The following is a 25823-nucleotide window of genomic DNA, read 5'->3' as shown; positions in this document are numbered from 1 at the left end:
TCCATGCTCCCAGAGGGATGGAGAATGGGAAAGCTGTCAGGGGAGGGGGTGGGTTATGGAGACTGGGTGGTGGGAACTGTGTGGAGTTGTACCCCTCCTACCCTATGGTTTTGTTGATCATTTCTTAAATAAAAAATAAATTTAAAAAATGTAAAAAAAATTATTTGCTGCACCCCATAATGATCTGGGGTCCATACTCCCAGAGGGATGGAGACTCCGAGAGCTCTCAAGAGCACGGGTGAGGGGCAGATAGGATAGGGAGTTCTGGCAGTGGGAACTGTGTAGAGTTCTACCTCTCTTACCCCATGATCTTGTCTATATCTCCATTATTTAAATTAAAAAAAAGATATTTGCTGCAAAAATAAAGGAAAGAAAAGATGACTGACATAGTGACATGTGGGACTGTAACATAGCTGAGTATTATGGGATAAAATGACTATACGTTTAGACGAAGTAAGTGGATATATTTCTTCACTGCTAAGTTTATTGAATCACGCAGTAATTTCTCTTGGGAATTTCTGTGGGAAAATGATATATTTGCTGTATTGATTTTCCTTCTATCTAAGCAAGTGTCTCGTTGAATTCTATATTAAGAAAGAAGTAATCCAAGAAAAAGCTATAATAAATCTAAAATTAGATTGCATCTAATATAAGAGTAAAGTGATTCACTAGAAAATAACTTAGATTATGATAAAAGCCCTTGGCCCGGGTTAGTTATGAATATAGCAGTTTATAAAAGCTACCAGACAGCCATCTCTAAGCCAAAGCTAGTATCGTATTTCTTTTCTTATGAATATATTCATTGTGATTCTGAATATGGGCTCCCACAAAAACATAAAAGAAGTTTTACCAACAGACTTTCTCAGATGTTTGGGTTGAATAATTCTGCTCCTCTCTATTGATACTTTAAAGCTGAAGCATAAAATTAAGTCATAATAATCTCACCAAAAGCTAGCTACAGGGTAACGCATGACCACTTCTCTCCTGGATAAAAATGATGTCACTTTTATTTTAGTGGGTATATATTTCTTTTTATTTATTTGTTTGTTTATTTATTCCCTTTTGTTGCCCTAGTTGTTTTATTGTTGTAGTTATTGTTGTTGGATAGGACAGAGAGAAATGGAGAGAGGAGGGGAAGACAGAGAGGGGGAGAGAAAGACAGACACCTGCAGACCTGCTTCACCGCCTGTGAAGCGACTCCCCTGCAGGTGGGGAGCCGGGATCCTTATGCCAGGCCTTGCCCTTTGCGCCAACTGTGCTTAACCCACTGCGCTACCACCCGACTCCCATATATAGAATTTTTGAAGAGACGTTTTTGCCATTTTGCTTTAAATAAATTTCGGGAGAAAATTTATCAGTGAGAAACAAACTGTATATGAATAAAATGCTCTGAACCTATCATCTCTTTTTCCTTCAGTGTTTTCCACACACTTTCTGTATCACATATAGCTTAGCTTACTCCACAGAGTTTGCTCCCTTTAGGATGATATAGAGATGGTTGAGTCTTTTTTTTTTTTTAATTTTCCACGAGAAGCACTACTTGTAAAGACAACTGGGACCGGATGGTGGCGCACCGGGTTGAGTGTACATGTTACAGCACTCAAGGACACAGGTTTGAAACCACAGTCCCCACCTACAGAGAGAAAGCTTTGCAAGTGTTGAAGCAGGGTTGCAGGTGTCTCTCTTTCTCTCTCCCTCTCTATCTCCCCCTACCCTCTTGATTTCTGGTTGTCTCTATCCAATAATAAAGATAATTTAAAAAGTTAAAAAGAAAGACAATGAGCACTGTAGGGACTATAGTTCACAATGGCTACATGGACGTTGATCTACATGAAGATCTCACAGGGGGAAGGTCACTGACAGGTGTTTTGAGACAGTGCTGTTGGCATTCCTCAGAAGCTCCAAAGAGCAGATGTGCTTTGCAGTGGAGGGAGTTGGGTCATGAAGACAGGACAGGGAAGAGACTTGGGTAGATGGGAGCAAAGGGCAAGGCCTGGCGTAAGGATCCCGGTTCGAGCCCCCGGCTCCCCACCTGCAGGGGAGTCACTTCCCAGGTGGTGAAGCAGGTCTGCAGGTGTCTGTCTTTCTCTCCCCCTCTCTCTCTCTTCCCCTTCTCTCTCCGTTTCTCTCTGTGCTATCCAACAATGATGCCATCCATAATAAATACAACAATAAAACAATAAGGGCAACAAACGGGGAAAAATCAAATTAAAAAAATTTAAAAATTCTATTTATCTAGTAACAAGTGAGAAAGAAATGATCTTTCGTGTAAGAATAATAGTGAGACCTCATGCAGAAGACACGGAAAGATAAGACTGTCACACGCAGAACACAGCCCAGTGGGTTAGGTCAGCAGTAACTAGTTCAGAGAAACACAGGGCTAGTCACACTTTAGAGCCTACAGACAACTTTTCACCGCTGTAAGACCTCGGCCTGGTCGCGTTTTTTCAGATTAAATATATGCGCTAATCTGAATTGTTATGCCTCCCCTTCTTAGATGGAGAAGAAGTGTGTATTGTACTTAAGCACCTACTGGAGAGTCTCTCAGCAGTGGGATTCTTGCCCACTCTGCCATGAAGAGATACGGAGAGAATTCTGTATTCTACTCATGAGGCCAGGAGAGGTCTCTCTGCCCACACTGGTTCCTGATCTCAAGTCCTACCATCATCCAGGGTCCTGAGGATTCTGGGCCTGTTGTTTCTAAGTGTCACAGTTTGCGTTATTTTATCACAGGAACCTCAACCCTAAATTCACCAAGACAGTGTGACTCCTCATTGACATGCACTAGTTATTTTTCCATTTATTTTTTTTCTGATTAATACTAGGCTCCGTGACTGTAAGATCAGAGCATTCAGCTCCACACCACACCCACCACCAAGCTTCTGTATCCCCGCCTCCCAAAGGGAACCAGCAGAGCTTTCACAAGTCTTGGGAACAGTTTGCTTGCTTCTGTGCTTTGAAGTTCACGTGTACCTGCAGCATTCTACATATAATGAAACCACCCAGTCACTGTCTTTCATCTCCTCACTTATTTCACTCAGCACAGTATCCTCCAGTTCCATTTCCTTTGTCCCAAAGGGCACAATATCATCATTTTTCGTATCTATCCATGGAATATATACCCCATAACTGCTTTAGCCAATCATCTTTTGGTGGGCATCTAGGCTGACTCAAATCTTTGGCTATTGTCAGTAATGCAGCCATGAACACAGTGGTGCACATGCCCCTTTGAATTAGTGCCGAGTGTCCATTAGATAAATGCCTAAGAGTTGCATTGCTGGGTCATAATGTAATTCCATTTTTACCTGTTGAAGGACTCTCCATACAGTCTTCCAACCAAAATTAGTTTTAGCTGTCCTTGCAGTTATAGTTTACTGAATCTCCCAAATGACATTTATTCAAATGTTTAAATACAATGGTCACCTCCCCCGTGTGTCCTGGAGCCTCCCTCCCCAGAGCCCTGCCCCACTAGGGACAGACAGACAGACACAGGCTGGGGGTGTGGATCCACCTGCCAACACCCATGTCCAGTGGAGAAGCAATGACAGAAGCCAGAACTCCCACCTTCTGCTCCCCATAAAGAATTTTGGCCCATGTTCCCAGAGGGAGTAAACTATAGGCAAGTTTCCAGTGGAGGGGAGGGGACACAGAGCTCTGGTGACAGGAATCATGCGGAATGACAGCGATACCCCTTCCAATCTTGTAAATCAATACTAAATCACTAATGAAAAATAAAACATTAAAATATAAACAATGCAATAGTCATAAACGTCTTTAAATAATTGAATGCTTCTAATTATTTTCAGGCTTTCAAATATGCTATTTATTGGATAAAGGCAGAAATCAGAAGGGAAGAGGGAGACAGAGAGACATCCGATGTACTGTCTCACCACTCACAAAGCTTTTTCCCTGCAGGTGGGGCCCAGGGCTTGAACCAGGGTCCTTGCACATGGCAGCAGGGTGCTCCATGGGTGTACTAGCTCCCTGGTGATGTAACTGTGTAACTTGGTAGAGGAACGAAGAGCAGGGTGGGAGGGCAGGCCATGTAGGATGATTAGCAGCTGCTATCAGCACTCAGCTTGACAATGCTGGTGCAGGAAGACAGAACTGAAGGTGTTTATACCAGCAGGTTGGGTAAGCACTCTCTCTTACTGTCACCCCTTCCTTCTCACTGGAATTCAGTCTCCATGGGTACAGGATAAGAACCCATGAAAAAAGACATTATCCATCATACATGGCTGCTACTCAAACCTTGTTCTCAGTATAACTTTGCTTTATTTAGGAACCTAATAAAATGAGGACTTTTAAATACCCCCAAGCATGCAAGGGGCCTTTTATTTTTCAATATCCTAGCCCTGCTTAATTTTATCCCAAATAGTCTTTTTGCTTCTATCACAAGTCTAATTTCTTTAATTTGGATCTGATGATTTTTTAAAAAAAATTATTAGTGATTTAATAATGATTAACAAGATTGCGAGATAACCAGGATACAATTCCATATTGTTCTCACCACTGGAGTTCAATGTCCTACCCCCTCCATCAGACACTTACATATTCTTTATCTCCCTGGGATGGATCAAAATTCTTTATGGGGAGCAGAAGGTGGGAGTTCTGGCTTCTGTTATTGCTTCTCCGCTGGACATGGGTGCTGGCAGGTGGACCCACACCCCCAGCCTGTGTCTGTCTGTCCCTAGTGGGGCAGGGCTCTGGGGAGGGGAGCCTCCAGGACACATGGGTGAGGGCGTCTGCAGGAAGGTTAGGATGGCGTCATGGTAGCATCTGCAACTTGGTGGCTGAAAAGTGGTAAGATACAAAGCAGGACATTTTTTTCCCCCCAGATTACTGCTTAGCTCTGGCTTATAATGGTGTGTTCAAACCTGGAATTTGAAGCCTCAGACATGAGTCTCTTTGCATAACCATTCTGCTATCTACCCTGACAAACTGTTTAATATACAGGAACCCAAAGGTAAGAATAGAGCAGATGAAACTAGGAGTCTTCATGTGGAAAAAGCTAGGAAGTCTATTTTAGGTATGTTCCAAGGGGCCCATGACTCTAGTCATTTTTGCCTGAACCTGACAGCTAACATGCATGTGGGCTAAAAATATTGTCTGGCAAGATGGTGTCAGAGTTGAGAAAAGGACTAGAAAGCTGGATCAGGGCAGAGAGCAGCTGGCGAATCTGGGGAAAGAATATGAATGCTGTTAACTGTTAACCTCACTGACCTGAGATTTGCTGTTTTTGTATAGTTAAATATGACCCCTAGAACTACGAAATATATATTCTGATAACAAGCTGACCACTGCAAGTGATTCTTCTAAATTTCTGGAACATTTCTCCTATACTTGTGTCATAATTATTAATGTCTAAATTAACTCTCCTTTCTATTTGGACGAAGGCAGAAGCCAAAAACATGCGTGCACTTTAAAAATGGTGCTCAGTAAATATCAGGAAACAAAAGATTGCCAAGCCACGTATTACTCACTGAAAACATTGACGACCTGAGAACTGGAACCTATGACTAGTTACCTCAGATCGCACACTAATCTTTAGAGATGCGATTAAATTCAGTGGCTTCAAATAAGAAGGTTATTTTAGGTTATCCGGGTAGTGATAAAAGGACAGGAAAATGTAGCTGAGGCCAAGGGTATAACACAAGAAATACAGTATCTAAAAGCAAAAAGGATGAAAAAAATGTTATTCCCAGAAGAAACATGACCTAGTGATATATTTTTCTGCAGATTCTCTCTCTCTCTCTCTCTCTCTCTCTCTCACACACACACACACACACACACACACACACACACACACACACACACACACATTATATTAAGCTCATACATCCTGGTGACTTGTGAAGACTGGAAATTTACACAGAATGGCATAATAAATATTAGACTTTAAATCTACCAAAGTGAATAAATACTGTTCTAAAATATTACCTTTAGAATGAATATTTATTTCTTTGGTTAGTAAAATACATATTCATTAACACAACCTCTAGACTACACACGTGACCTTAGTATCTGCTGTTTTATGGAACACTCAACCACAAATCAAGATGCTAAAAAAGGAGATTATTTAACTATCTCCTTAGGCTGCATTGTCTTTTCTTTTTTTAGAGAGCTATTTTACTGGGAATATGTTCATTCTGTGGCAAGAAATTTAGTAAGTAATGCTGAAACTCCAGGGTTTATTCTGATTTGTTAATTGAAAAATAATTGCAACCAAACTGAAACCCAAAGCACGGAGGCCTTATTTAAAAAATAAGTGCACTAACAGGCTAATATTATTCCAGGAAACTTTCCACTCATTACTGGCTCCAGAGAAACAAACAGAAAATGCTGTGATGCACTGTAAATTCACCAAATTGCTTCTGAGATAATTTTTCATTTGTGGTCTGAGTACCTCATTCAGAGCACCAGCCCTCAAGACTGACAGGAGCATATGAAATCTAGCAGCTTCCCATAAGGGAAACTCCATTCAACACTGTCTGAGAAAGGAGCTGAAATTTATACCATTCCTTTAATTGGCATATATTCTCACTTCAATCACCACAGAAAACCAATTAAGGAGTTTTTTCCCCCTAATTTGTCATAAGTATTTTTACCAGGATACTCAATCAGCTTCTTCCATGTTTTCTATGAAAATGTAAAGTGAATCTCAAAGTACATGATCTCTAAGCAATCTCTAAGGTAAGAGGCTTCTAGAGACTGATAATGTAAGCGTTCATCTATGGCCATACTTTAGCTTAGCAGTCAGCTCCAAAATAGCATCATAAGGAAAATGAAGAAACTGTCTGGATAATTCAAAGCCTGTCCACGTTTCCCTCAACAGCTCAGATACATTTGCTATACTAAGCTGTGTTGAGGATATGTAGCAATATATATATTTCCATTTCTAACAGAACTTTATGGCTTGAATTATACTTTGTTACTTAGAAGAATCGAGTTCACATGACAAATACACACACCAAATACTGCAGGATGATAACCTGGTCCCTGAAGTTGTGCCCTCTCACATCACAGTGTGCACCACCACCTGGTCCCTGAAGTTGTGTCCTCTCACACCACAATGTGCACCACCACCTGGTCCCTGAGATGATTTTCTCTTATGGAAAATGAGCATGTAAATGGATTCCCAGATTTTTTAATTCAGATATATGTGGAGTCTTGCAATTAAACTATAATATAGTCAGAGGCAAATTAGTTGACAACCCACATAAATTCCACTACTGACAATCAAGGTCTACATATCGGAAAACTGACCAAAGGGGTTAGTTTCTCTCTGTTTTTTTCTTTTTTTCCCCTTTATTGGGGTATTAATTTACATTTGAAAGTGATTACAATAGTTTGTACATGCATAACATTTCTCAGCTTTCCACATAACAATACAACCAGTTAGTTTCTTAATATTAGAATATTTAGCATTGTTAAGAAGGGTCTTCAGGAAAGTGAACTATAACTTGCTTACACAGTCTTGTTTCAATTTAATTATTTATAAAAGACATTTGGTCCACTCCATGCATTAGCATTGCGAAGTTACTTCCTTTTTATGAATATACATCTAAAAATGACTAGTCCCAAACAATTATTGCTTCTGGTGAATGGACAACTCTCCCATGTATTTGCTAGGATTAATGACTGCACTAGTGCTATTTCTCCACTCATGGTTAATTAGGAATACAGGACTTAAAAGCAGTAGGCCCTTTTGAAAAATTGTTGTGAGAGCTTCATGCTAAGTTTTCACTTATCAGAAGAACACAAACTACTAGGGCACTGATGATAAAAGGACATTATTAACACATCCACATGCACACAGAATATCTTGCTATAAAATTCAAGTGTCACTTATCCCTCTCCAGATAAAGTCAGGTGATTTTAAGCAGAATGGAATAGCAGTTGTTGGAGCTGGTATATCATTTTCTTTGAGGGACCCTTTCAAACGCTCTATTAGCACATTTTTCTTAACAACATTTCAAGTACGACAGGTCAAAATCTATCTAAAAAGTAACACTCCACCAAAAATGTCTGGGTGGATGTTTTTTAAGTCTTAACCATAGTTTCTTCCCGAGAATACAGCAAGGATCAGGAGGAAAAACATCTTGAAATGTTGCTTCAATAAGATCAAATTTTCACTACTTGCTACTGACAACAAGACCACATTTCATTTGTACAAGCCCTTTACAGTTCTAGAAAAATGTAAAAGAAAATCACACACACAAAAACCCTAGGCTTTGTTTTCTCTTTTCTACTTGTTTCCTATCTTTATGATTAGTTTTATTAGTATTTGTAGACATGAAAATGACAGGAGCATGATTTTTTAAAATTACATCATTCAGGAAATTATAAAATTAATGCTATATCTCCCTTGTCCCCTTTAAAATATCTCATTGAGCATAGAGGGATCAGATGGTGGTGCACCCAATGAAGCACACACATTACAGTGAGCAAGGACCCAGGTTCAAGCCCCTGGTTCCCACCTGCAGAGGGAAAGCTTCCCAAGCAGTGAAAAAGGTTTGCAGGTGTTTGTCTCTTTCCCTCTCTATCTCCCCTGCCTCTCAATTTCTATCTCTATCCAATAATAAGCAAATAAAGACTTAAAAAGTAAAATGATATCTTTAAAAATATATACTTTATTGAGGTCTGGGGCGGGTATTAGGGGAGATAAAGCAATGGGCTCTCAATATGGCATTCTGAGTTCTGCATCTGGGATCATATGTGCCAGAGTGTGGCATGGCTCTAGCTCTCTTTCTGTCCCTTTCTTCAATAAATAAAGGATCTTTTTAAATTTAATTTTCTCCCCTTTTGTTGCCCTTTGTTGTTTATTGTTGTTGCTGTTATTGTTGTTATTGATGTCGTTGTTGTTGGATAGGACAGAGAGAATGGAGAGAGGAGGGGAAGACAGAGAGGGGGAGAGAAAGACAGACACCTGCAGACCTGCTTCACCGCCTGGGAAGCGACTCCCCTGCAGGTGGGGAACTGGGGGCTTGAACCGAGATCATTAAGCCGGCCCTTGTGCTTCAGGCAATATGTGCTTAACCCCCTGCACCACCGACCCCTCCCTTAAATAAAGGATCTTAGTGGTTCACAATATCCCAGGGTTCCCCTGCGCCACCTCTCCCCTCATCCCCCTTCACCAGTCTTCATCCTCTATATGGAGATAGCAAGGGTGGGTCCAGCCCACTCCGGGACGTCCCGAACTGATAGCCTACTCACAGTCCGCTGCCCTAGCCAGAGACAGCTGTCCTCCTGCCCCACCCAGAGACCGCTGGGTCACTGTACGTCCACCCCAGGGCTTCTCAGGCCCCCTGCACAATGCCACCAGTGCTCATACACTGTCCTGAAATGGCTTTGTTGGGTTGGGTTCCATCCTGGAACTCCCTGAGCATCTGCTCCCTTCCTGTGCCAGCACCAACTCTTGCACCCTCCCCAGAGTCAGCCTGGCCATGTTCCGTCCACAGAGGGGAACCCCACAGCCAACCCCGCAGCCACCCTTGAGAGTAACCACCAGACCTCATGAACTCTGCTTGGAGACAACTGGGTCCACTCAGTCCATGTCAGGGCCCCGTGTCACTGACCACTGTGGGGTCTGCTTTTCAAGTTCCTTAGGCTCCGTCCCCCTCCCCACTTCCTGCCAAGGACTCTCAAGCAAGCTGACCCTCCAAGGGGCCACTTCTCAGCTGCCCCAGGCCTAGCATATCTGTGCAGCACATCCCGTCATCTCATGTCAACCATTCATTCATCTCTGGGATCTCTGTGCTCCCTGACACACAAAACGGGGAGGTAGAAGAAAGTCATCCCACCAACAGATCAGAACAAAGGTCCAGGAAAAAATAAACAAAAAAGCTCTGAGAAACCAGAGACAATCATATATTTTCAGGTAGATGTAAGAAAAAAATACAAATGTTTTCCATAGAAGTGATTAAATCCAAGGATGAAAACTCCAGTAGAAAGGAAGAAACAAGAACAGCTGAGACTCAGGAAGAGAATAAGAACCAACACTAAGAAGAAAGGAAGGAACCAAACGCCAACATATGTGAATTAATAACAATGTTAGGCCCAAGAAAAGTCAGAATAGGCCAATCAAACAACACAAGGAAACACAGCCATCTTAGTCGATGATAAGATGAGAGCAGAGAGGAAGGTCACAAAGTGAAACTTGGACTGGGTAGGGTGTATTATACCAAAGCAAAGGACTCTGGGAACAAAGGAGAAGGCAGAGGTGGGGGCTTGGAGGCCCTGCTACAGGTTGCTCAGGAAATGAGAAATTATAGCAACATGTCAACAACTGCACTGATGCGCTGAAAACCATCACCTCTCCCCAATAAAAATAAAAGGGGACATTTTTAAAAGGAATAGAACTATGTAGAAGACAGTTTATCTAAAACGTTTATGATCTGTTACTTATTGGGTAGAGACAGCCAGAAATTGAGCGAGTAGGGTGTGATAGAGAGGGAGAGAGACAGAGAGAGACACCTGCAGCCCTGTTTCACTACTCGCAAAGCTTTCCCCCTGCAGGTGGGGACTGGGGGCTCAAACCGGGGTCCTTATGCACTGTAGTGTGTGCTTAACCAGATGCACCACCACGTGGGCCCTGAGTTTATTTTTTAATAATCAATGCCTTTCTAAGTGTTACCTCCAATAATAATAACTCTAAGATAATAATGTTAATTATACTATGATAAAATAACATATAACATACAAATTGATATTTGTGTCATACTATTACATATACATAAATATTATACAAAGGCCCAGATTATTGATTAAAAAATGACACTCAAATTGCTTTCTGAATGTCTAAACAAAAAATATAATCATCTATCAGATAAATGGTAAAATCCAAAGGACAATGAAGGGTACAGAGAAAATTGCTAAAATTTATTTTACACGGTTCAGGGCAGAGTTAAAGTGTCATCAATGTCATTTTTTAAAGTATCAAAGTGGTAAACATTTTCCCATCATTTAGGATTTATGACTTTACTATTCCTTGAAGGATTAATAGGCAACATGCATTCTATCAAAACAACTGCTTAAATTAAAAAGAGAGACGCCTAAAATACAGGCATTATTCCCTCTTCCTGTAGAGTTCAACATGATACATATTCAAAGGCAGGTGGGGAAAGACTGTGAATATGCTAGAACTGCGTATTTTAGAAGGCAGATGACAAAACCTAGGCTATCTCGTTCAGTACGATAAGAAGGAAATGACATTTTCTCATGCCAGTTCATCCCTCAAAGTTAAAAATCTCCTAATAAAATGCAATTGATGAAGCAATATATTATCTCCTCGACACAACAGCCTGCACTGTACCTGAAAAGTTAAACATCTGCCCCTGCCTCCCATCCAGACTAATTGAAGAAATCAGAAAGCACCTTTCACTTAAAAAAAGAAAAAAAAAAAAAAAAGCTCAACAATTTGTTTGGCTTCGTATGTTAACTCTCTTTTCAGTCACCAGGTTCCAGATGTCATCAGGATGCCGGTCAGGCTTCCCTGGACTGAAGACCCCACCAATGTGTCCTGGAGCTCAGCTTCCCCAGAGACCCACCCTACTAGGGAAAGAGAGAGGCAGACTGGGAGTATGGACCGACCAGTCAACGCCCATGTTCAGCGGGGAAGCAATGACAGAAGCCAGACCTTCTACCTTCTGCATCCCACAGTGACCCTGGGTCCATGCTCCCAGAGGGATAGAGAATAGGAAAGCTGTCAGGGGAGGGGGTGGGAAATGGAGATTGGGTGGTGGGGATTGTGTGGAGTTGTACCCCTCCTACCCTATGGTTTTGTTAATTTATCCTTTCTTAAATAAAAAATAAATTAAAAAAAGGGGAGGGGGGAACCACACAGCCCAGTGAGACAGTAGTTTAACCTCAGAGCTCAGTGTTTGCAACTGTTAGAGTGCATCAGGATCTGGGTTCAAGCTCCAGGTCCTCATCTACAGGGAGAAAGCTTTGTGAATGGTGACGCAGAGCTGCGGTGTCTCTCTCTCTCTCTCTCTCTCTCTCCCTCTCCCCCTCTATCTCCCTCTTTCCTTTTGACTCCTGGCTGTCTCTGTGCAATAAATAAATGTACATTATGTGCCAGAGTGATGTTACAGTTCTCTCTTGATCTCTACATGTTTATCTCTTGTTAAAAAGTAAATTAAAATTAAAAAAAAAGGTTTTGTACATCAACACCATTCCACCACCGGAGGATTATTTGCTTCCCTCCCCCGTGAAGCTGAACATCTACTCTCACCCTTATAACAAATTAAAATTTTTATAAGATTGAACTGCATATTTTGGCATAAGGAGTAACCATTTCTTATCTACTCAGATGTACAGATATAACACAAATAGCAAACTCAAGAAAGAGATAACTGATCAACCTGATCACTTTATGAATCCCTAGGCAGGAATCATAACTTTTGAGGTTCAATACCAATTGACGGAGGAAGTTTTATTTATTTTTTTAATAAATGTGTGCCTCCATCTTTATATTTAAAAAAGAACCGTATTACATACAGGATCTGATTTTACCAGAACATATGTGGGATGGCCTAGGAGGATATGTCATTCTGTTCAAACAATACACAACTGCCCGAGTCTAAGCCTGGTTACCTCCTTGCTTATGGTGTTATCTCAGAGAGACTCGGCTTGTTGGAAACATGAACTGTGCTTCAGTGTGCTTCATTGCCATAGCAGCTCTATGGCAATGAATAGAATTTAAATTCTCAGGGAAGCAATTACGGAAGTGAGACTTTTTACCTTCTGCATCCCATAGAGAATTTTGGTCCACACTCCCAGAGAGATAAAGAATAGGGAAGCTCACATTCTGTGGTCACGAGTAGGAACTTTCCAAGCTGCCCCAATTTCAGGATCATCTTCCTCAGGGGGACATAGAATATATTGTCCAGCCTCCCTTCGGGGGATGGCACATTTTCTACCATTGTTGATCCATTTTGAGGGCAAGATCCTATGGGGTTTCAGATCTACAGAGATGCAGAGGTCACATAGGCTCCTAAGCTGAATATGGGCACCAGATCAGATCAAATTGATGGGGTTTACAGTCCAGATGTTTATACCCCTTTCCCATATTTGGGAGCTACTCTCTTCTCTGATCCAGCTTTCTGGTCCTTTTTCCAGCTGTGACATCATCTCCCCAGACAATAACTTGGATCCACCTGCATATCAGATTTCAGGTTCAGGAAACAAACAAACAAACAAAGTAGTATAGTCATGGGCCCTTTGGAATATAACTAAAATAGACCTATTAGCTATCTACAAAACGGAGACCCCTAAATATTCATCTGCAATATTCCAGGCATTAGGTTCACGATTAGTCAAAAATTGTTTGGCTCTATATGTTAACTCTTTTTTCAGCCACCAGGTTCCAGATGATACCATGATGCCAACCAGACTTCCTTGGGAAAACGACCTCTCCAATGTGTCCTGGAGCCCCACTTCCCCAGAGCCCTGCCCCACTAGGGAAAGAGAGAGAAAGGCTGGGAGTATGGATCCACCTGTCAACGCCCATGTCCAGTGGGGAAGCAATTACAGAAGCCAGACCTTCCACCTTCTGCATCCCACAGTGACCCTGGGTCCATACTCCCAGAGGGATAAAGAATAGGAAAGCTATCAGGGCAGGGTATGGGATACGGAGTTCTGGTGGTGGGAACTGTGTGGAGTTGTATCCCTCTTATCCTATGGTTTTTGTCAGTGTTTCCTTTTTATAAATTAAAAAAAAAAACATTAGGGAAGCTTCCAATGGAAGGGATGGGATACAGAACTCTGATGGTGGGAATTGTGTGAATCTTACATTCTTGTGAATCATTATTCAATCACTATTAAAGAATTTTAAAAAATAGTTCTCCAGGAAGAACTGATACTAAAGAAAGGGGAAAAAGGCATCTCTCCTGGACACCTAATCTTAATGTTCTGTGGCATAGAGGAAGTAACATATCTGGCAGACAGATGATGTGAGGGGGGAATAGATAAGAATAACAAAGTGCCTACGAACAGCATTTCTTAGATTTTCCTTCTCAGTGCCGGAACCAATCTTCTTTGGATGGTCTATATTCAAAGCTTCTGGCCTTCCAGACCCTTAGATATCGGATCTCCATTAAAGTCAAGCCACTGAGCACATCTTAGTTTGTAAACAGGTATCATCTTTGCTTCTGCTCCCACTCTCTTGGCTTTACAAATCCCACCCAAGATCAAAGACTTTGATCAGCAATCACTTTTCTGTGACACACCCCCCCCCCCATTTCTTATTCTCCTTCTTCCAGGCCTTGCAGTGAAGACATTCTTTGCAGGAATGATGCACTCCTTTTTTACATTCTATGGCATGGTTTACATGCCTGCTTATGTTTACTGCAGTGATAGTTACAACAGTCACAAAGCAGGAGTGACCCAAGTTTCCAAGTTAAAATAGCATTTCACTTACTAGAGACAGAGAGGTGGAGAAGGAGAGAGGGAGGGAGCGAGAGAAGCAGAGCTTGGTCACTCTGGCACACATGTTACCAGAGCTCAAATGCAGGACGTCACGCATGAAAGCCAAGACCTCATTCACTGCCCCACCACGCCACTCACTTCATTTTCTGAAAGATCTGTTCTCTGCTTGACACCAGGTTTAACAGAAATAAACAAAAAAAGTTAAATACATTTATAGATAAAAGAAAGACATGGTGATTCTCTTTGAAAATATCAAAAAACTCCATGGAGGGTTTATGTGGAGGAACGAGGGTAAATTAAAAGACATGAATTTGGTTGAGGTTAGGAGACGAGAACAAAGCATTTCTTATAAAAATGGGTGAGTAGTTATCAGAGAATAGTTGAAACGACACCGAGTATTGTCTGGGCAGCAAGAGGCATACTGTTAGGGTGAAGTGTGGTCGTACTCCTGAGCTCACAGTGCGCTCAGGGTCTCTTGTCGGCTTTCTAGATATCTGGAACACATGTCCTACACCTCCTCTGTATGACCCAGTCTTTAAAGCCCACAATATCAACATGGTCACAGATTTAGAGCAGATTAAAGCTTAAGGCATATTCAACAGATAATTGTAAAACTAGCTTTTTGGGTTTTTTTTTATTTTTATTCTTTTTTAACACCCTGGTTGTTGAACAGTCCCTTCCCTAACCTATTTTATAAACCAGAAAATCAATGCTGGGAACATACGGTTTAGTTTTTCCATGACTCTTCTGCTCCATCAGTCTAAGCAGCAATGAGTATTCACAGCTTTAGGCCCTTAACTCTCCATGTACACATCTCCCATTAAAAGTTAACGGCACACAACTACACCTACTGCTGAACTGTGAACATGTATTAGTTTACTGCCAGTGCTTTATCTCAATGTAAATAAAAAGCACTTATTTTTGATATTCCAGTGCTTAGAACAGAGCAGTGCTTCAGTGCAAAAGAAGAAAGACATATTGGTAGAATTTTTTAAATCATAAAAATGGCACAATAAAAAGGAAGCTAGCGGAAGATGTCCTTACCAAGAAACAATGGAGATTATCAGATTTTCAGATTAAACAATGGAGATTTATAGCAGAGGAACAAGCCACGGAAACCAAGTGTTCTCTAGACTCCTGTTGGAAAGCTGGTCATTCTGGTAGAACACTGTACATATGGGCAAGATGAGAGGGTCTTGGTGAGAAAGAACTGACCAACCTGATCACTTTACGAATCACTAGGCAGGAATCATAACTTTTGAGGCCGTTCAGTCTGACTTGGTACAGGAGATAGGGTAAACACGTACTATTACACTTGATAACTCAGATAGCAGGGCTGTAAGGGATGGGCGGGTCTTCTCTTCAAAAGAACAGTAGGGCAGCTGTTGAGTACAGACATGTTTACAACCTGTCATCATCTGTCGCTGCTCCTGCCCACTAGTTCTGAATTCTTTAGGTTTAAATAATTACTTACAGGGATGGGGGTAAATAGCAAATAGTTATTCAAAGAGACTCTTGTGCTTGGGGCTCTGAAGTCCCAGGTTCAATTCCCCGCCCCCACACACACCACCATAAGCCAGAGCTGTGCGGTGCTCTGCTGTTTCTCTCCGTGCTTTTCTCTCTCTGCATCTCTCTCAAAAATAAAATAAAATATTTTTAAAAATTTAAAAAAATAATTACTTACAGTGCTTGCTAATCCTCCAGCAGAGACCCTCAGACTCTTTCCCTCTCCTTATGTAGACAACAGGAAGCTTGTGAGGCCAGCCTCAGGGTGGAGGAGACATTTCAGCATTAGACAAAAGACAGAGAGGACTGTGGGGGCTGCCTGCTGCCTAATGGCCGCCGTTGGTTGGTGGCATGCCCTTTTGCTAAAGAATAAATGCCTTGCTTCAACTCCTTATCTTTAGCCTGGACCATTCATTTTAATTGGACGTTATCTACAACAGCGCCCACAAGACGACTCACCTGGGTAGGTGAGCGCTTTGTCCTGCGTCTGGCCCTGCTGTGGAGACCTGTTTTCCAGGAAGCTGAGATTGTGACAGGTTCAGAACCTGCCTTCAGGCTATTTGAATAGGACCAAAGCAGCAAATGATGACATTACCACTGTCTATTCACTCTGTCAATACGCATATCTGAGAACACATGGCTGCTATTTTCCCAGACATTTAAGAGGATTTTCTGAGTGTGCACTAGAAGAATATTAGACAACGTGCTGTTTGCTCTCACTGAAACGGAGCGCAACTGGCTAAACATTTCCTCGCTGGGATGTTACCATGTCAACTACCAGAGCAGAGCTTTGCTTTACACCTCACTCTGATTCACTGAACTATTTCTAACTTATCACAAGAGATGATGGACACGCGAGGAACATATCTGTGAGAAGTGCCAACAGAAAAAGCAAGGTAGGCTTTGTGTATGTGTGTGAGTGTGTGCGTGTATGTTTGTGTGTGTGTGTGTGTGCATGTGTGTGAGTGTGTGTGTGTGTGTGCATGTGTGTGAGTGTGTGTGTGTGAGTGTGTGTGTGTGTGCCTATGTGTGTGTGTGTGTGTGCGTGTGTGTATGATTGTGTGTGTGCATGTGTGTGAGTGTGTGTGTGTGTGAGTGTGTGTGTGTGTGAGTGTGTGTGTGTGTGAGTGTGCGTGTGCGTGTGTGTGTGTGTGTGTGAGTGTGTGTGTGAGTGTGTGTGTGTGTGCCTAGGTGTGTGTGTGTGTGCGTGTGTGTATGACTGTGTGTGTGCATGTGTGTGAGTGTGTGTGTGTGAGTGTGTGTGTGTGAGTGTGTGTGTGTGTGATTGTGTGTGTACGAGTGTGTGTGCAGGTAAGAGTGTGTGTGTGCATGATTGTGTGTGTGAGTGTGCGTGTGTGTGTGCATGTGTGTGAGTGTGCGCGTGTGTGTGCATGTGTGTGCCTATGTGTGCATGCGTGTGCGTGTTCTAATCGTGATCCTCATCAGTATAACAGTAAAAGAAAAGGAAAGAACAAAACAAGCCTACACTCACTCACTTTCACAATGGACAAGCTGAAGGAGAGAAGTTACTGCCCAGAGATGGGAGAGTCTGCAGGTGTGGCTGGGATGTTGGAGGAGGGACGCCCAGAGACAGATGGGAGAATGTCAGTTTCTGTTGTTTGCAGCTGAATGCAGTCTAAGTCATACTAAAGAATGACTGTTCCAATCATAAACAGACTTTATGTAATGCACATAGCTCTCATTTCTAGATCGAAAATTAAATCTGTCGCCTATTTTTCTTTATTAACTTTTCTAACAGGCCATGCATTTTATATTTGAGGAAATTTACCTTTATGCTGATGTTTTTAAATATATATTTACTTTATTTATTCCCTTTTGTTGCCCTTGTTCCTTTTACTGTTGCAGTTATTATTGTTGTTGATATTGACATCATTGTTGTTGGATAGGACAGAGAGAAATGGAGAGAGGAGGGGAAGACGGAGAGGGGGAGAGAAAGACAGACACCTGCAGACCTGCTTCACCGCCTGGGAAGCGACTCCCCTGCAGGTGAGGAGCCGGGGGCTCGAACCGGGATCCTTATGCCGGTCCTTGCGCTTCATGCCACCTGTGTTTAACCCGCTGCACTGCCACCCGTCTCCCCTTTTTTTTGGTCTTTGTTATCCAGAGCACTGTTTAGCTCAGTCTTAATGGATTGAACCTAGGAGCTCAGAGGCTGGGGCAAGAAAGGCTCTTTGCATAACCATTATGCTAAATCTCCTGCCCCTGAAGTGTTTTTTTTTCTTTTTCTTAAAGATTTGTTTACTAGAAAAAGAGAGAGGAGAGAGAGAGACAGACAGGATAGCACAGTTCAGCTCTGGCATATGGTGGTGCTTGCTTGGTATTGAACTTGTGACCTGACCTGTGGGGTCTAAGGCACACCAAGCCAGTCCCTTCTGCAGGTTGACCTCCACAGCACTGCACTGAACTGGCTTTATAAGCCAGGTTTACCAAAAAACAAACAAACAAACAAACAAAAAAACTGGTTTACTAAAACTAGTTTATGGACCAGAGGGCTCTACCTCTGTCACCAGGAATCTCATTTTTAAAATTTGTTTTTTATACTTATTTTCCCTTTTTGTTGCCCTTGTTGTTTTATTGTTGTAGTTATTATTGTTGTTGTCGTTGTTGGATAGGACAGAGAGAAATGCAGAGAGGAGGGGAAGACAGAGAGGGGGAGAGAAAGACAGACACCTGCAGACCTGCTTCACCGCCTGTGAAGCGACTCCCCTGCAGGTGGGGAGCCGGGGCTCAAACCCGGATCCTTATGCCGGTCCTTGCACTTTGTGCGACGTGCGCTTTACCTGCTATGCTACTCCCAGGAATCTCAATTTTATCCCATATTCGAAAAGGAAGCAAATCTGGAAAACACCAGAGGAAGCCAGGCCTTGTTTCTTTTATCTGAGAAAGAACAGGGAAAAATGAAAGACACGTGGAAGTAGAAATAGGTGTAGGGGTGACTTAGTAAAGAAGTGAAGCAGGACCATTAAAAGATACATAGAGACACAGATAGCTATAGATAAATACACAGACACAGATAGCTATAGATAAATACACAGACACAGATAGCTATAGATAAATACATAGACACAGATAGCTATAGATAAATACATAGACACAGATAGCTATAGATAAATACACAGACACAGATAGCTATAGATAAATACATAGACACATATAGCTATAGATAAATACATAGACACATATAGCTATAGATAAATACACAGACACAGATAGCTATAGATAAATACACAGACACAGATAGCTATAGATAAATACACAGACACAGATAGCTATAGATAAATACACAGACACAGATAGCTATAGATAAATACATAAACACAGATAGCTATAGATAAATACACAGACACAGATAGCTATAGATAAATACATAGACACAGATAGCTATAGATAAATACATAGACACAGATAGCTATAGATAAATACACAGACACAGATAGCTATAGATAAATACACAGACACAGATAGCTATAGATAAATACACAGACACAGATAGCTATAGATAAATACACAGACACAGATAGCTATAGATAAATACATAGACACAGATAGTTATAGATAAATACATAGACACAGATAGCTATAGATAAATACACAGACACAGATAGCTATAGATAAATACATAGACACAGATAGCTATAGATAAATACACAGACACAGATAGCTATAGATAAATACATAGACACAGATAGCTATAGATAAATACATAGACACAGATAGCTATAGATAAATACACAGACACAGATAGCTATAGATAAATACATAGACACAGATAGCTATAGATAAATACACAGACACAGATAGCTATAGATAAATACATAGACACAGATAGCTATAGATAAATACACAGACATAGATAGCTATAGATAAATACACAGACACAGATAGCTATAGATAAATACACAGACACAGATAGCTATAGATAAATACACAGACATAGATAGCTATAGATGAATACACAGACACAGATAGCTATAGATGAATACACAGACACAGATAGCTATAGATGAATACACAGACACAGATAGCCATAGATAAATACACAGACACAGATAGCTATAGATGAATACACAGACACAGATAGCCATAGATGAATACACAGACACAGATAGCTATAGATGAATACACAGACACAGATAGCTATAGATGAATACACAGACACAGATAGCCATAGATAAATACACAGACACAGATAGCCATAGATAAATACACAGACACAGATAGCCATAGATAAATACACAGACACAGATAGTCATAGATGAATACACAGACACAGATAGCTATAGATGAATACACAGACACAGATAGCTATAGATGAATACACAGACACAGATAGCTATAGATGAATACACAGACACAGATAGCTATAAATACACAGACACAGATAGCTATAGATAAATACACAGACACAGATAGCTAGATCAATACATAGACACAGATAGCTATAGATAAATACATAGACACAGATAGCTATAGATAAAAAGTCATAGAAGCAGCACATCTCTGTGACCTTGGGAGAATTACTCAGTTTCCAGTGGAGGGAATAGGGACACAGAACCTCATGGAATATATCCCTATTATCTTATAATTTAATTTTATAAATTAATATTAAATAACTAATAAAAAATAAGAAGTGAATAAATGTTTTAATTTGAAGATTTGGGGTAACTGTTTTTCTGACAAATTGACATTCCTAAATCTACTAAAATTGCATGGCTTTGTACTTTGTTCTCATAGTAAAATACCTCTCATTTGAGATTAACTGATAAGCATCTCTAAGCAAAATTCTAACATTAAATCATCAGTATCTTTTAATTATTATATTTACTGTAAGAAGGAAATTATATTGGTTATCACAAAACAAACAAAAATCATTAGCTTACAATTAATTTCATTAAAGTTCTCATGGGGAAGAAGCAATTTTAATTCAGATTTTTATATGCACATATTAAATATATCCCTACAATTTCTTATAGAAAAATTCCAATTAAAATTATGCCTGTTGAATAATTTAAGCTTTTTTTTTTCCTTTTATCTTTTAGAACTCTGAATTTGTATGGATTAACAGGGGTTTGTGCTCATTTTTGAGTTTTGTTTTTTTTTTTACTTCTCCTCCTCAGATTTAAAATTTGAGAATACTTATATTTTTACTATACTGTATCACACACTATTTATTTCTTACTAAAAAAAACAATTATTTTCAGAACTAAAACAATCCCGGAGGAGTCCGAACGCAAGTTGACCCACCATGGAAAGCCGCCAGCAACCCTGCTTCTCCTCAACAGCCCAGACCTCTCACTCTGCCTGGCTTCCTGTGCTGGGCCAGGGAGTTGACACCAACTTGCGCAGGGGGCAGGCTGGTGAAACATTTGGTCCCCCTCCTCTAGATCTCTGTTTACTCTTTGCAGCTATTTCTAAGGAGTTACCTTGAGCTTCCCACCCCTGGCCTGTCCACTCCATGCCTCACTTGTCAAGACCCTAATAAATGTACTACCCTCCTCTGAAAAAAAACAAAATTAAGAGCAATGTACAACAAAACATGAACACAACACATTTGGGTTGATCTCCAAGACCTGTCATCCTTTGAAGGTGAGTGAATGCAGACTGTAGTCCGCAAAAGGGAGAGGCATCCATCAGGAGATGTATTAGGAGGCCGGCACTCTGATGCGGAGAGGTTACCCCACAGGAAAGGCCCAGCAGCCTCCCGAGAAAGTCAAAGAACTACACTTCCTACTGGCACTCACCTCTGAGACAGAAACAGTCTGAAAACTGGCAGCCGAGCCTGGAGTGGTCAGTCTGCTGAGGTGTCCAAGCCTGGTGGGGAATGAAGAGGGTTAGAACAGCTGCAGAGAGAAGGTAATGGCTGCCTCTCTGCACTGGGCAGGAAACTGACCTCTCAGGCTGAACACAGAGAGAGGAGAATGCGTGTAACTGACCCAGGGTGTGGGGCGGAGACCTTCCACTGACTAACTCTGTGACCTGTGACTGTACCCGGTCCTCTCGGGCAGGGCCAGCCAGTTCACCTGCCCCCTTGCTGACCTCCTCCTGACCATAACTTATCAACAAAGGAGAACCCTGCCATTATCACCACGGCACCAGCTCCAGGTCCCAAAAGCCCAGTTGAGTGTGCAAAACACAGAAACACTGCAGGCACTCCGTCTCGGGACAAAGTGAAATCCCACAAAGAACATGGACGAGGGTGGCAGAGGTCCTGGTGGGGTTGTATTCTATGTGGAAAACTGGGAAATGTTATGCATGTACAATCTATCGTATTCACTGTTGACTGTAAAACATTAATCCCCCCAATAAGAAATAAAAAAAACAATAAAAAATGGGTGTACATAGTACAACTACCCCAAGGTGAAAGATATAGGAGTTGCTGGTCCCTGTTCAGATGCCAGATGCCGGGCCAAGCTAGCTTCGCGGGCGGGAGAGAGACGACCAGGGACTCATGGCTGAGTGAGACGCAGTTCAGTCTTTATTGATGAGGAATGCAGTGCAAGCTAGCAGTCTCTAATCACAATCCTGTCCTGTATATATCTCCTGAGGCGGAAGTGTCAGGTCAGAAGAGGATGTACGTAGGATAGAGGGTGAGGAGAAGGAAAAAGCCTCTGAACCATTGGGGATTAAACCAGTGCCCTGCAGGCAGGGCGGTGCTTAGGTAACAGCGGTTATGTAAATAGACCACAACGTTAAGCAGAGGGGAGCTGGCGTACTGCCCAACAGGAGTTACCAGAGAAATTATATAGAGTCTGAGAAGTTGGTCTCTTGAGAGAGGCCAACTTCATGAATATCTGCATCAAAGACTTGAGGTCTGGAGCTTTTAAAACTAGTAAAAGTGCCGAGTGCTTTTTTTTTTTTTTTTTTTTTTTTTTTTAAGTAGTAGAAAGGACCCTTGTGTTATTAGATCTTATTACTGAGTTGCTGGAATAAGGTAATTGACTCCTTTGGCCCATGCAGAATGTACAATGTATGTTCAGGTACATAGGCACCATGTCAGATCTACTAAAGGAAAAAAAGGAAAAGTCAGACTGACCTTGCCCCTAAAATGTTTGTAATCATTACTGTATTGAGTACAGTATAAGCACTACTTTGGTTTTGGTCTTAAACTTGGGTACAAATAACCAGTTTTTCCCTCTCCTTTTCACCAGGCCTTTACTTAAAATCTTCAGTGTCTTGTCAAATCTAGCTCTGTATCACATGCTAGTCTATTCCTAACATTTGACAGACTGGAGTTGAACCTAAAGGCTCCAAAGGGGAAACTTTTTGGTCTTATGTAAGTGTATAAGAGCAAGGTCTGCTAAAACTTACTCCATTGGATAAATGGTCAACTGAGTCAAAAACAGAATATTATATGCATAGTTTTCAGTTAAAAAAAAAAAGAAATTATTCAGAAACTTTATCCTGAGGATATTCAACAAAAATCAGAAACTCTCAACTTGATGTACAGAAGTGAGTTACTGAACAGACAGGAACTTAATGGTGTACATATATATATATATATATATATATATATATATATATATATATATATATATATATAGCTTGAAGGTTTGACCCCTGTATGCCATAGAAAATCTTCACAAGCTGTGAAGCAATGCCTCTCCCTCTCCCTGTCCTCTCTCCCTCCCCCACCCCTCCCTCCCTCTAGCTCCATATGTCATTCTACCTATTTAATTTCTCTCTGTCATATCCAAAAAGTAGACAGTTTATTGAGGGAGTTAATGCTTCACAGAGCAGTCACTGACAGATGAGCACAAGTTCATTCCACAACAACACCCCACAGTGCCCCCCCCACTTCCCCAAGTCCTTTGCCTTAGTGCAACACCCCAAGCCCGCTCCACGTTTCATTTAAAAAGAAACTATGAGAATTTGCAAAGACCTTTTTTTCCCTGTCTCTAGTACCTTTAAATATACTACAGGTGTTTTATAATATTTTATAATTTTTCACAGGGCATTCAATAGTTGAGTAAACTAATGTTGAAAAATTCTTAGCAGTTAAAAAACTAAATTGAAATTATTTAAGTTCAACATTGTAAGGTTCATGAACCATGTTGACAGGGAGAGTTAGATAGAACTTTACCATAGATAGATAACTGTATTCTAGGTACTAACTTTTCATATTTTAGAAAATAATTTTGCTTAGCTTTTTATACTGCTGGCAAGTTCACAATGGTTGTATACTGGGCTAAAATGCATCATTGCATAAGTGAATTTGCCTACTGATTTTATCCAAATTCAAATCCCAAGATCATGACCATTGAGAACAGTTAGGTTAGAAATAAAGGAGTGTGGTCTGGTATTGGTACAACCAACAGAGCACACATATCACCTTGATCCAGGAGACCAGGACCCTCCCTCTACCTGCAAGGGAGAAGACTCACAGACGGTGAGGCAGTGCTGCAGGGGTCTCTCTCTCTCTATCTATCTATATATATCATTCTCCTCTCAATTTTTATTTGTTCTATTAAATATAGATTAATTAATTAAATGAAAGTTCATCGGATCTCCCATTTAATTTGTTTAAAGAATACTAATTCTTTAATCCTAGAATGATAGTTGTAATCTATATCTTAAAAAGATTATGCTATTTCAAATTTGACAAAATATTATTTTGCTCTTTATATTTGATAGGTTGGAAAGAAATTGAGAGAGGAGGGATAGAGAGATGGATGCATGGAGGAAGGAAGGGAGAGAGAGGAGGGAGGGAGGGAGGGACGGAGGGAGGGACTACAGCACTGATTCATCACTCTTGAAGCTTCCCTCCCTGGAAGTGGGGACTCAGGACTTGAACCTGGGTCCTGGCACATAATAAAGTGTATCTTCAACTAGATGCAGCACCACCTGGCCCCCAAATATTAACTAGTGATTTCTTTTCTAGTTTATTTCTCTCCCTAGACAGGTCACTTGGGATTAGCATTGGTCTGGAAGGTAAAGGAAGTTCTACCAAACACTTTACCTTCTTCAACTTACCTAGGAACCCTGTGCAATTGAAAACTACCTTAAAAGGTAGAGCATTTTGATCTCCAAGGAAGTTTGCTGGTGGCCTAAAACTTAAAATATCATCTCCCTGTCAAAATAACAGCTTCATCAAAAAGCACTAAGAGTGGCAGAACGCAAAACCTCTGAAATTCTCAGTTAGCAGGATGACATAGTTAAGGCAGAAGTCAAAGGAAATATTCCAGTATCTTTAGTCTGTATAAGTCTCCCCCCTTCTATTTAAAAGGACACAGTGCAGTCTAATTAAAATGCCGGGCATATTTTTACATAGTGACTAAATACTGCTCACGCTAACTTTATACTGACTGCAGAGACTGTGCTTTTAATTATAACATCCACTTCTGTTGGTTTGTTTTTGTTTTTAGAAAATATCTATTTTGTGTATCTTGGGGGGGGGGCAAATGAATCTTGATAATTTCTACATTTACAAATTCTTAATATTTCTATGCATGCAAAATAGGATTTGGATACTTCTGTTTGTGTTCCTGTATCAGAGGTACTTTCTCAAAGGATTATTAGCTCATGTTGGATACATATTTCAAGTCCATACTTCTCTGTGGATAAATATTCATCTAATCAATAAATATTTATTGATCTCCTGCACTGTGCAGGAGTTAGGGAGGCACTAGTACAGTGGAGAAAACAGCCCTTTGTCTGGGATTAAATACCATCTAAAGGCAGAAATACCAGCAGATAGGTTGTAAGAGGCCGAAATTGTATTGAATAGAGAACAAGAAGTTGCATGAACTCAAAAAGTGAGTTTTCCCTGCACTTCCTGGAGAAATCACACAGGATACTACTCAAGATGCATTTGCTGTGATTTATGTGGAAGAAATCCACATGGAGAGAGAGAGAGAGAGAGGGAGGGG

At 41.0% G+C, this 25823-nt stretch overlaps 1 long non-coding RNA gene across 1 annotated transcript; it reads right to left on the bottom strand.

The window, feature by feature from the left end:
* Positions 1–21573: 21573 nt before the first annotated feature.
* On the bottom strand, positions 21574–22302 carry LOC132533377 (uncharacterized). The gene is made up of 2 exons (XR_009545247.1): positions 21946–22302; positions 21574–21910 (listed from the first exon to the last, which is right to left on the bottom strand). It is a non-coding gene; the product is annotated as an uncharacterized LOC132533377 (long non-coding RNA).
* Positions 22303–25823: the final 3521 nt, after the last annotated feature.

This window comes from Erinaceus europaeus, chromosome 16, assembly GCF_950295315.1.
Source record: "Erinaceus europaeus chromosome 16, mEriEur2.1, whole genome shotgun sequence".
Classification (NCBI taxonomy): domain Eukaryota; kingdom Metazoa; phylum Chordata; class Mammalia; order Eulipotyphla; family Erinaceidae; genus Erinaceus; species Erinaceus europaeus.
Note: the sequence above shows the minus strand (reverse complement) of the source record. Positions and strands in the feature narration are given on the sequence as shown.